The sequence below is a fragment of the Camelus dromedarius genome, chromosome X (assembly GCF_036321535.1).
Source record: "Camelus dromedarius isolate mCamDro1 chromosome X, mCamDro1.pat, whole genome shotgun sequence".
NCBI classification, from domain to species: domain Eukaryota; kingdom Metazoa; phylum Chordata; class Mammalia; order Artiodactyla; family Camelidae; genus Camelus; species Camelus dromedarius.
The window spans coordinates 30,320,455-30,332,981 of record NC_087472.1 but is presented as its reverse complement, the minus strand read 5'-3'; the positions used below and the strand labels follow the sequence as shown (position 1 = coordinate 30,332,981).

The 12,527-nt window shown below is 40.5% G+C and overlaps 1 long non-coding RNA gene across 1 annotated transcript in view; it reads left to right on the top strand.

Annotated features, from left to right (window-relative positions):
* Nucleotides 1–12,527, top strand: part of LOC135320146 (uncharacterized) — a 189,039-nt gene that overhangs the window by 160,099 nt on the left and 16,413 nt on the right. The gene's annotated exons all lie outside the window — the stretch shown is intronic.

The window sequence follows — 12,527 nt, the reverse complement described above, 5'->3', positions numbered from 1 at the left end:
ATTGGCTTCTGCCTACTTTCTTATCTCAGTCATCACAGCTTTCTCTATTTTTGCTCTGGGGAAACTACCAAGAAACAATGGAATGGCAGACAATGGATGGAGGGATATGTTGGCGATAAGATAGGAAAGGAAGGGCTTCCACCAATTAAGAAATTGATGCTTCTCTCAACCCCAGCATATTTGTTCCCAGATCACCTCTACCAGGCAGTTCAGCATAATTAAGAATATAGGGCTTTTATGTCAGGTAGACTTGGGGTTGAACCTTGGTTTTACCACTTACTCACTGCTTGGGCAAGCCACCTACTTTTTCAGGTTCATTATTCATCAGTAAAATTAGGCTAATAATGCTTTCAGTAGCTTATTTTCATGGTTAAATGAAATTACTGATGTAAAGGGAGTGTAGTGTTCAGCCCAAAATAAACACTCTGTGAGTGGTGGTTGTGTAGTTTATGTGTTGCCTTTCTTTGGAACCCATATGCATCAGCTGTTTGGTTTCTTTTAACATTATTGTTGAGGGTGGGCTCAGTGCACACTGTGTAAGCTGGTACAAGAGGCCATGGTTCTGCAACAACTGAATAACTATTTTTATCATTTTTCAAAGATGATTTTTGTCTTTGTAAAGCTTCTACTCATCTTTATGAACACAAATTGATTTGGGGTCACCAAGGTCCTAGAGATTTCCCAGAGGTTCAATAAATAGATTTTTTCAAGTCATGATTAGCTGGTTGTCATACTAACTACCTGGAGCTTTGAGCAAAAGTTCCTTCCTAACATTTCCTCTGCTGATGGAACCAGAGGAACCATTCAGTTAAACTAAACCCAGAGCTTGTGTTTCTCACCACTCACCCTTCACTAAGTGGTAAGACCTGTGAGAGGGAGTGTTAAACTGTGGGTCCTGAAACCAGCAAAGTTCAGTTGTAGTCGCTTGAGAGATCATGGAAGCTACTAATCTTTAAAGTCATGAACTCTGAGGGAGCCAATGTCCATATAGAACCCAGAAACAGGGAAGTAAACCTATCAGCTTTCTCCAGTTTCTCATAGCTCCATCTGCTTATAGGCTTCATTAGTAGCCCTCAACTCAAACAATACTGGTAGGGTCCTGAGGGTTTTAAGCAGATTAAACCCCTGCCTACACCACCGAAGCACAGGTAGGAAATATAGGGATCTGGAATGGAGTATTGCTGCCAAAACACTCTATGTCCATGGTGAGATTAATGGCTGATTTTCAGCGTTCCTTTATTCTCTGCAATTGTGGCTAAACTTGACTAGGTTAATCAAAACTAGTCTCCATCACCATTGATATTTGGGCTCACTTTACTCCTCTCTCTGGGACTTGGGGTTGGATGTGATAGAGTTAAGAGTTACTCTCCTTTCTTCTAGAAGCACTGAGGGCCAATCACTTTCCCTCTCTGGGTCTCAATTATCTTCCTGGAATGACTTGGAACAGGGGACTTCATGTTTCAAAGTGATGCTACCCATATGCTAGAGACTTCTCTCATGACTTCGAAAAAAAATCTTCCAATACAGTTTAAAAATGATTGCATGTGAGAATGATTAAAAGCCATCTGGGCAGGAAAAAAAGGGTGGAAGGAAGAGGAAAACAAGTGTCCTCTATACAGCTGTCACTATCCATGACAAATACACTCGAGGCTACCTAGCCCAGTGCACTGCCTCCACTATAGGTCAACTTAAATCCATTTCATGGCTGGTGCTTTAGCCATCTCTGAATATACTGATTCCATTTTTTGTTCATGCATGTATACAAGTTTATCTCCAGATCTAAATGACCATTTTCTTCATACAGTTTCATCCTATTTCTTTCTTGGTTTATTTTTTATGAAGAAGTAATCATGTGGCTTGGCGATATTTTACTCCAGCACAGCTCTTCAGAGTCTCCCTGCAGACTGACTCCCTGAGGCTTAGTGGCAGGTCCCAACCAGTTTCTTTTATGATGACACATCCTTACAGAAGACGGGAAGACTTGACAGTCTGACAGACACTTAAAAGTGTGAAGATGAATAAAAGACACATCACTCTTGATGGATATATATAAAAAAAAAAGCTGTCAGTCGATGTAAGCTGTATTCTAAAAACATACAGTACCATATCAGTGCTAGAGGGTGTTGGATACAAAAAAGAGTTGGCAGATGGACAATTTTTGATAGTCAAGTCTATATGGATATGAAAACCCAGCTGACAAGGAGTTTGCTAGTCCTCATTTGTTGTCCTCCTTTGAAAATGACATTTGGAAGCTTTGCTTTATTTCTCTTTGACTTCCTTAAAGGCCTACACTATTAGCCAATAGGTAGACTGGATGATGATCTAGATGCTATGTTTAATGTGAGTGGTATCAGGCAGGAAATTCTAGCCAAAATATCTTACTCACTGATTGTCACTTTGCCTGAAATTCTACCATTAGAGATTCTTATTTGGGGAACATACTACAACTCAGACACTCTAGAAAAAGGAAATCTTTAGTTTACTTTAGTAAGGATTGATTTTCAGCCATTTGTGGTACCAGAGCATTAAGGTTTGGGGGTTAGCCAGAAGTCAGGTGAAAGGAAGAATCAAAAGTCACACAACTTCAATATTGTCTACTTCACATTCTCATAGAAACATCTGAGGACATCTAACCTTTATCTGGTACATGAATGTGCTTCAGAACATCCTCACAAAGTGTTTATCCAGTTGCTACTTGAACACCTCCAATAATAGAGTGAACTTCAATAAGAAAGGCACACTCTATCATTAGTTCTAAATTCTAGAAAGTTCTATGCTATGAGACTCCCAAATATGCTTCCTTGCAGCTTCCATACTATTGATGTTTGTTCTTCATGGAATTAGACTGCCTCCCATGAAGGCTCTCTGGATAGGTACAGACAGCTTTCCTGATTCCCTACCCTCAGGTAAGAAATGAAGCTTCTCTTCCCATTTCCTACTATAGTCCTTAAAGGACATTGGGATAGGATGATGGTGAGCAGCCAATACGGGAAAGATCTGATGGCTCATGGCCCTTCAGGAGCTTCTCTAAAATGCCACACAAATAAAATGTGAAACACTGACAATGCCAAGTGTTGACAGGATATATTACTGGAACACTCATATACTGTTGGTGAGAATGCAAAATGGCATGGCCACTTTGGGAAACCATTTTCAGTTATAAAATGTAACAGTCTTACCATATGACCTACTCCTAGGTATTTAACCCAAGAGAAATGAAAATATATGTATGCACACAGACTCGTACACAAATGATCCCAGCAGCTTTATTTGTAACAACCTCAAACTGGAGACAATCCAAATGTCTATCAAAAGATGAAACACGATGTTTTATATCCATACAATAGAATATTTTTGGCAATAAAAAGCAATGAGTTACTGATACATGCCACAACATGGATGTCTCTCAAAAACATGCTAAGTGAAGGAAGCCAGTCACAAAAGACTATTCTAATTCTATGAAGAACAAACATCATATTGTATGATTATATAGATAGGAAATATCCAGAAAGGGCAAATCTATATAAACAAAGTAGATTAGTGATTGTCTGGAGCCAAGGATGGGTAAACTGACTGCAAAGGGATGTGACAGAATTTTGAGATAGTGGAAATTCTCTGTACTTTGAATGTGGTGGTGGTGAGTTTTGTGTATATATAACAAATATACGTGTATGTGTGTATATATATATATATATATATATACACACATACACGTATATTTATTTGTCAAAACTCATTAACTCTGCATTATAAATTGATAAATTTTATTGTGTGTAAATTACACCCCAATATACTTTCAGATATTTTCAAAGGCAGGCAGAGGCCAGCTTTCTGCAGAATCATGTTACTGCTGGTCCCTTTGCATCCCCAGTTATCCTTTGGGAACCCCAAGTGCCAACGGCAGCAGCATCCTCAGTACAGAGGTCACCAAGAACACAGATACACAAGTAGGTGGAGAGAGCTAAGTCTTACGGAAATACGATCCAGTTAGAAAAGATGAGAGAAGTAGACATGAACTTACTGAAGTCTGGGGCTCAAGACAGAAGGGCTTTGCAAAAAGGGCATAGAATCTGTTATAAGCAAAGGCTTATAAATACAATGTAATATAATACATTGTATAATGTATTTATAAATGCAATGTATAATACAATGTATAAATACAATGACAGCATTTTTCTCACTTGTGATGGATGTGAAGGAGCTGTTTGCTTGTCACCTATGAAGTATCTCCCTGCCATATCTGTACTTAAAATGTTATCAGAGTTATTGGCCTTTCTAACAATAGATCTTCCATTTACTTTTCTTCTTGCTCTAGACAAATTTCAAGCAACTCAAGAAATATTTTTCTTGAAAGGCCTTATATTTTTGACCCAACTAGACCTTAGAGAGAGAAGACTTGCTGGAAGTTTTATGTTCACTCTTACTTGATCTTCCCAAGCTTATAAAACAGTTATGATCATTATTAGTTATTTTACAGTTGAGGAAATTGAGGTATGGGATGTTCAAAAAAAAAACTTGCCCAAGTTCTCATGACTAATATATCTAGAGCTAATATTCTGAGAGAACCACAACCCAGGTCTGACTCTAGAGCCTGGGCTCTTAACTGCCGTGTCCTTTTATCTCCAGCTATTAAAATAATAGCTATCATTGATTAAATGATTGTTATGAGCCAGGTACTGAGACAAGCAGTTTACATACACTACTTCAATAATTCTAGAATGCCCATGCTCCATGAGGGCTCACTACTATTTTCTAGTTCTCAACACAGTGCCTGCCATATAATATTAGGACATTCAACCAAGATTTATTACATGAATAAATGAACAGCCCTCTGTGGTGGGTATTATCAGCTCAATCTTTACCATAAAAAATGAAGCTCAAAGAGATTAACTTGCCTGAGTTTACATAGCTCTCAACTGGCAAAGCCCAGTTCTACCATCCTGTACCTGGTAGTGATCCCTGTGTTGAGGGGTTGGGGAATGTCAGCCAGTGAACATGGATGCTGCTGCTACTTGGACTGCTAGGGAATCCTCACCTTTCCCATTTTGTCTTTTCCTGTCCCCCAGAATCTCCCCCACTCCTGAAGCTTGTGGCCTGAATATGCTTGGGGCACAACATGTAATTCTTCTGTCTTCACTTAAGGGTGGTTGAAAATACCTTATCTTTAAACAACTCTTGTCTGGATTATTTTGCACTCATTTTCCTTCCAAGCCTGCTAGATAATTTTCTTGAACTAGGGCCTGGGCATATCTGAAACTCTTCTAAGCATAGAGTAGCCTCAAACTAAATGACCCATTCATCCTAGCAAAGTACATTCTCAGGGTTCTCCAAGGCTTCTCACTGCTCTGGCTAATTTCTCTGACGTCTCGGGCTGGGAAATCTGCTTCCTGAGCATTAGTTCCACTGCCTGTCTTTGGCTATATTTCTATCTGGTTGACTCAGGCATCTTTAATGCAGAAACATGTTAACATGCACTGGAGCAGGGCTGGGTTTTCATTCACTTCAGGGAAGAATAGAAGAAATAGATAGGAGGAAATGGGGCACAGTAAGACCACCTTTGCTGCTATCTAGTTCTATGTCTGCCATGGGCAGAGATGATAAATCAACAAGGAATTACTGAGCACCTCTATGTGTAAGAAAGTATGCTAGGCCCTAGGGATACAGAAATGACGTTGGATGACTCTTATCTTGATTAGCTCATAGTCTAGTAGGGAAAACAGGCATATAATAATTAATTACAAGTGACATAAGTGTTGCAAAGGAGAAAGACTAAAGCAGGATATATGCTAAGTTTAAGCCACTTGCTTTACACCAAGAAACTTGGGTAGAATCACCTTTCTCTGAATCCCCAGATTGAAACTGGAGCTGGTGACAAGGATGTTTGGTAAGTAACCTCCCAGTGTCTTCAGAAAATACCATGCTATCAGTGGCTTCTGTCACTGATGGCTGCTAGATGCCAGGAACTTAACTCATCACACTACTTTGCAACACAGATATGAAAACTAAGGCTCAGGGTTGAATTGAATTCACATTGGGATTTTAATCTAAATTCTAATTCCCAAGCCAATGATTTTTCCACTGTTTCAAACTACTTCCAGGACATAGTGTTGTTAGGAGCAAGAGGTGAGGAGTCTAGTCCCAGATCTAGTGCTAAATACTTGTATGTCCTTAGACAACTCTTTATCTGTTGGCAGGAGTGTTGAATACATGCCTTGCTGACTTCATAGTTTATCAAAATAATAAATGAGACAGTAGGAGAAGACTTCTTTATTGAATGACATTAAAAAGTTGCTTCACCATACTCTAATCCCTGCGTTGCTTTCTCACTCATAGTCAAGTCTGGGAGAGGAAAGAAAGGCTAACTGGAAAGGGTTTGAGATTGGAACTTAGCAGAGAGTCATAAACATAGCCCTAATAATTTTCCATTTCTTGAGTCTTAAATTTTTCATCTTTAAAGTTGGAACTTTAATCTGTGGCTTTAGGTTTCTTGTAATTGAAAAACATGATATGTACTAAGTTGCTTATATTAAGTTTTCTCTACCTTGAGCAGGGCCGCAGGTTGCCTGCACACCACAGGGACCTGGCAAAGCAAAAAAAAAGTTTAAATCTAAGTGGGGCTAGGCTCTGGCAGCTTCATCAGTTGCAAGTGGTGTTCAGCACTAAGTGAACTGCACTTAATGAATTAAAGATGAATGAGGCAGCAGGGAGCACAAATGCAGGAGAAGACCTTTCACTTCAAATTTAAAGGGCTCATTTTATGATCATTTGAGATCTGCATATCAGAATTTTTCCCTTCTTCCTCTAGTTGTTTACTTGAAACAGCATATACTGTTTGAAATGATGGGGGCATTGGGAATGGACAGAGGAATCAAGCAAAGTCCTCAAGGTGGTAAACAAGGCCTGCTGTAGTCACGGAGCCCCCTCTAGGGACAGGAGCTGTGAGAGAGAGATGGGCAAGGTGGGTAATGCTCAGGTTGGCTGTGGATCTGAGGCTCAGACTTCTAGATTGCATACAAGTAACAGTCTGTGTCATCACCTGTATTTTAGATATGTTCTCAAGCAACTTAAAGAATCTATATCTTTAAAAGGATTAGGTCATCTTCACAATCCCTCCCTCTTATCAGATTCTTGCAGTCTCCACTCTAACGCCTCACCAAGCAGAAATCCAAACTCTGCTTACATTCTTCCAGTGATATGGAACTCATAAATTACTTCATCTCGTCTCCACCTCCTCCCTCCCAAACACATCTTTAGATAGCTCCTTCCTTGTTTCTGAGAACAAGTATTCCACATGAGAGCCCTTCAGAGACAGCTGTACATCTATCAGGCTTCCTCCTTGACCCTTGGCTTAATATCTCAGTGCCTTGGTTTTCTGACCTGGAAAATGACAAAACTGTGGTCAAGATTGAAGTAGATAATGAATACTAAAGTGATTTTTAAGATATGTAAATCTCTGTACACACAGACAATGAAACTCAATGGGGATGCGAATCTAATCATTCCTTTTGGGTTGTTCTTTTAATATTTTCACATATTGATTAGATGGGTATGGTGATAGCTCAACTCAGATTTATTGAGATGGTCCCAATTTAAAATATGTTATTCTTCTCATAAAACATGGCAAGGTGCATATTCACTTATGCAAAACACTCTTCTAGACTGCTTTCTTGAACCTAGAAGTAGTGAAGAAGTCTATCAGGTGTCATTTGCTTTTGCCTTGCAAAAAAAAAAATCACAGAATTTATGGGGCTTAAGGAAGAAGGGAAGATGGGGGATGAAAAGCTAAAAGCTGGTGATACCAATGCCTGCTAGGCCTTCCCTCAAGCTCAGACCACTTCTACAGAGATCCCATCCCCCTGCTTGCTCATTCAGCTTCCTCCCATCTTGGCAAGATTTTCATGGCTGGATTCCAGGTCTTATTTTTCTTACCACAATTTTAAACTCAGACTACTTGTAGGAATTGTTTTGCTTGTCCTTCCCCCAGCCCTTATCATCTTCCTGTATCCATCAACACAGATTGATACAAGGTCCATGGAACCAGCCCTGTGCAAGGTATTATGGGAGTTTAAAGGAAAGAAGCTTCCTCCAGGAGGGAACATACAATCATGTGTCCTTCCACAGCTCAAGGAGTAGAGAAGTTAGTAAGGGTCTGAGTAGTCAGAGGAGGCTGCACTTAGGCAGAGCATAGGAAGTAGAGAGAAATGGGCTTTTAGGTGAGGGGAGAGAGAGATTGAAAGCAGGAGTGGGCATGACTACATGTTCCAAAGTGGAGGTGTAGGGGCTTGGTTTCCTTGTGTGTGAAATGCAAATATGTACTTCATAAGACTACTGTGAGGATTACGTGGTCCAGTAGAAAGGTGGCAAATGCATGTTCAGCATGTTGCATTTCTTCCTCCAGAGCCCATGGCAGACAGTGACAACCCTTCACAACATTCTACCAGTGAGGCTGGTCACAAGTCCAGAATCCTAGTAAATACAGCTCCAGGTAGCCAGTACTAATCAGAGTAAGCTGGCATACATTAGGTACTCAAGAAATCGTGTTATCACCCTCACCCAAAGACCCACAAAATGCCTAGTACAACTGAAGGAAAACAGAACTTGTCTTTCCCATTCTTACCAAATACAAATGAAAACCTCTGTATTTACAATGTGTCAGAGGCCCACCATGTCTTCAGCACTTGCAGGTCAGAAATGAAACTTAGATTCCTTCTTAGAAGGAAGGTTGAAGCTTAAAGGAAGGTATGAGGTCTGAGTCATAGCAATGGCCAAATTGATCCCAGCTGAGCTGCTCCATCCCTGATATGGGGATATGAGGATGGTTTCCCTCCCTCATTCATAGGCAGAGCAGAGTAGTGCATAACTCCCAGCAGAAACTACAGAGGCCTGAAAGCAGGGTCAACTCAATTGCTACCTTCACTCTTGCCCCCAGGCCAGCTACATGTCACATGCCTGAGCCAGCCTGCACTAGCCCACTGTTTAGAGGTGACCATGCAGCCTCAAGCAGAGCCTAGGAAGGAAGCAATCCACACACTTCAGGGGCCACTTTTAGAGTCAAATATTTTCTACTTTCAAAACTATAGATAGTGCTGGAACAGACAGGGTTTTTTGAGACTACTCAGCCTAGACGTCCTTGAAAGCGTCACTGGGGAAACTTCTTCATCAGCAGCATCTACAGAGCTTGATCAAAGTGCAGATTATCTGGTCTCAACCCAGACCCATTGAATCACACTGTCTAGAGGTGAGGCTCAAGCATCTGCATGTTAAAATTCCAGGGGATTCTGATGTATCCTGAAATTTAAGAACCTCTGACAAATATAGAAGCCTTGTGTGGGCAGTCACCCCATATTCCCAAGGTAAAATCTGAAGACCACTTGCCACAGAATCATTTGGGGTGCCCATAAAAATTCAGATTCTTAGGTCTCCTACTAACCTTTCTGAGTCAGAATTTCTTGTCTTAATAAACTTTGAGAAACCAAATCCGTTCATCATACAGAGACAGAAACTGACCCAGAGAGAGGGTGTGACTTGCCCAAGGTTGTCAGTGTAGATAGTGCCAGAGCTAGGGTCACATCCAAGTCTTTAGACAAGTCCAAACAGTATGCCCCTTATGTTCACCTTATGAGGGGTATTTATGTCTCAGTTCGGCTTCTGTGGACACAGCACCCCTTAAAATGCTCGAGAGTCAGAATGCATCTGCTCTGGATAGGTGCATGACCTTAGGTCAAAGCTTCTCCAATGGGTTATGTAGTACATCTTGAAAATAAAGCAGTGTAAGGTCGCAAAGCTCTCTTCTAAGCAGCAGGGTGTTGCAGGCCCTTCTCCAAATGGGGTCTTGAGGGACTTCAAAGTGGAGTAGTTGTATATCCGGGGAAACCGTTAACCATGGTTTTCAGTCAAACTGAACACAAACATGGAAATGGCCTGCAATAGTTTACTAAACCTATTTCTGTGTTGTTTTTCTAGTTGAAACACATACTGATTCAGGAAAAGCTTAAACATATGCAGTTTTGTGTCAGACCTGGTCCAAGCTCACTAGTCTGATCTCTCAATCTCAAGCCTGGGCATTTGAGGTACCAGCTCTGTCTCTGCTTCATCTCCCCAAGACTGTGGTCTGGAACTCCTCCAGACTGGCAGCTCTGCCCCAGAATTGGCTGGGACAATCCAATAGAAGACCATTGACCTCTAAAAGGAGAGCAGTTTCCAAAACGATAAGGTAAGGTAGATTTTCTTTGAGGGATTAAGCCATTGCCATTGACAGCAGTGCTGCTGTATGATTTGCATTTGGGCTAAAGCTTATAATTTTAGCAAGTATTTCACCAGTGCTACATAATTAGAAAAATTAAATATTCTGCCACCTTGAATACATCATTCTGCAAAGAAACAGGAGACCTCTACAGATATTCTAGAACTTCGGAGAGTGGAGGAAAAGGACAGAAAGCAGGGACAGAGAAGGAAATTGTGCCCTCCCACAAAAAAAAAGTTTGATAGGGGTCCACAATCCCTTAACTTCAAATACTGAAATCAAAAAGCTCTGTACACCAGAAGCTATTTTTTCATTAATTTGGTGCCAAAACTCATTTGGCAGCAAAACCTGACCTGAACTGAAATGAACTTACTCTTTATCTCTTTTAGTATGAATATTCAGACATTTTTTTCCTACAGAAATGTTAATTGCTTAATTATGGGATGTTTTTCCAGACACTACTGGAAATGTTATGTAATAAACAGTACATACTCTGTTTTACCTTTCTGAAATCCAAAAACAATTTAAATTCTAAAGCACAGATAACAGACTGCAGACCTGGAATAATGATAGCTAACATTTATGGAGGACTTGCCATCTGCATGAAGCTGTGCTAATCTCTTTTCATCTCATTTAATCCTCATGACACCAAGAGGCAGGTATTAAAGTCATCTCCATTTTAAAGTTTGGAAACTGATTCTCAGAGAGGTTAAATAACTTGCCCAGAGTCACACAACTTTTGGCCAAGGCAGGATTTGGACCCAGGTCAGTCTGACTCTAGAACCTACATGCTGAACTCTTGCACTCCTACCTGGGAGAGATGAACAGTTGTGAAGGACAGTGTGCGCTTTATGTGGAGGTAGAATAGGCTACTACCTATTCTATGTCATTTGAGGGACAACCTCCAAATACATCTACTCCCCATCCCTACTTCTCTGAGATGCTACTGATATGGCTTTATTCCATGGTGTTTGTATGAATGGCTTTTCTCACAAGGACCACTGGCATCAAAAATCTACTGGCCAACTTGTACAGGTTTCTGGCATCCACTCCAGACTTACTGAATCAGAATTACTAGAGAATGGAACCAAGCTGGTTCTTATACATGTTAAAGTTAAAAAAAAAAAAAAAAGGAATGCCCTGAGAAAGACCAATCATTAACTCTCAATAATTAATTAACATCTTAGCTATCAGTTGACACCTAGCTGGGCTGGCAGGAATAAACTCATGGATGGGCAGCTGGAAAGTGAAAGATGTCTGAAAGGTAAATAGGAGACTTGAAAGGTGAGATACGGAAAGAAAGGAGGTATGACAGTATCTCCCTACTTTGGCGTTATGCAGTGAGTATAGGGCCTCATCACTGGCATTGTTCAGCTGCACTGGAACAGTCTTGGAAGCAAATCTCATTTTTTTGTTGCTGCTCAGAGCACCTATTATCTCACTGATACTCACAACAACTATGAGATAGACAAGATAGTTATCCTCGAGAACCAAATAAGTTCTTCAAAGTCATCCAACTGATTAATGCTAGTGTTTGGGTAAGTTTCTGGCTGTTAATCTGAAACTATTTCATTCTTCCAATAATTTCTTTCATAGGTCTAGAGATGAGGCACCATCAAATAAAACCTAGGGAATCAAATCTTGCATTCAATGATACACATTTTTTTTGCCCACCAAAGGCCAATTTAAATATATTTAAACACTGTACTACACAAGGAAAGGCCAAGGAGAGGAATTAGATGGCACAATAGTTCAATCAATATACCATATGTTTGGGGTTTGTTTTTAACTTTTAGTGGTTGCTTTATTCTTATTATCAATGCAGAGAGGACTGCTGAACATTTTGATCTTTATCCTTTTAAGAATATTCTGTTCTTGTTTGCTAGGTTCTCAGCCTCACCTCTTCATCTTGCCTGTGATGGCTTAATCATCTCCATGGCAACCAAATGTGACCTCAGATAGGGACTAGAAAGCCAGAAAAAATGGATTAACTACCACCACAACAACTGGATCCCCACAGCACTGCAGGCTAGCATTGGAGCACTGAGGGTCAAGTCCAACCAGTGAGTATTACAATTCTGGCTAAGTGCTATCTAGAGCAGCTCTTCTCAAAGTTCAGTGCACTTAGAGAATCTTGTTGAAGTGGAATACTGATCTCAGTAGGTCTAGGGTGGGACCTGAGAGTCTGCATTTCCAATAACCTCCCTGGTGATGCCCTAGTAGTGTAAGCAAACAAGTACAGCAGTCCTGATGAACACGCCAGCTTCAGGGTTAACTAGTTGTG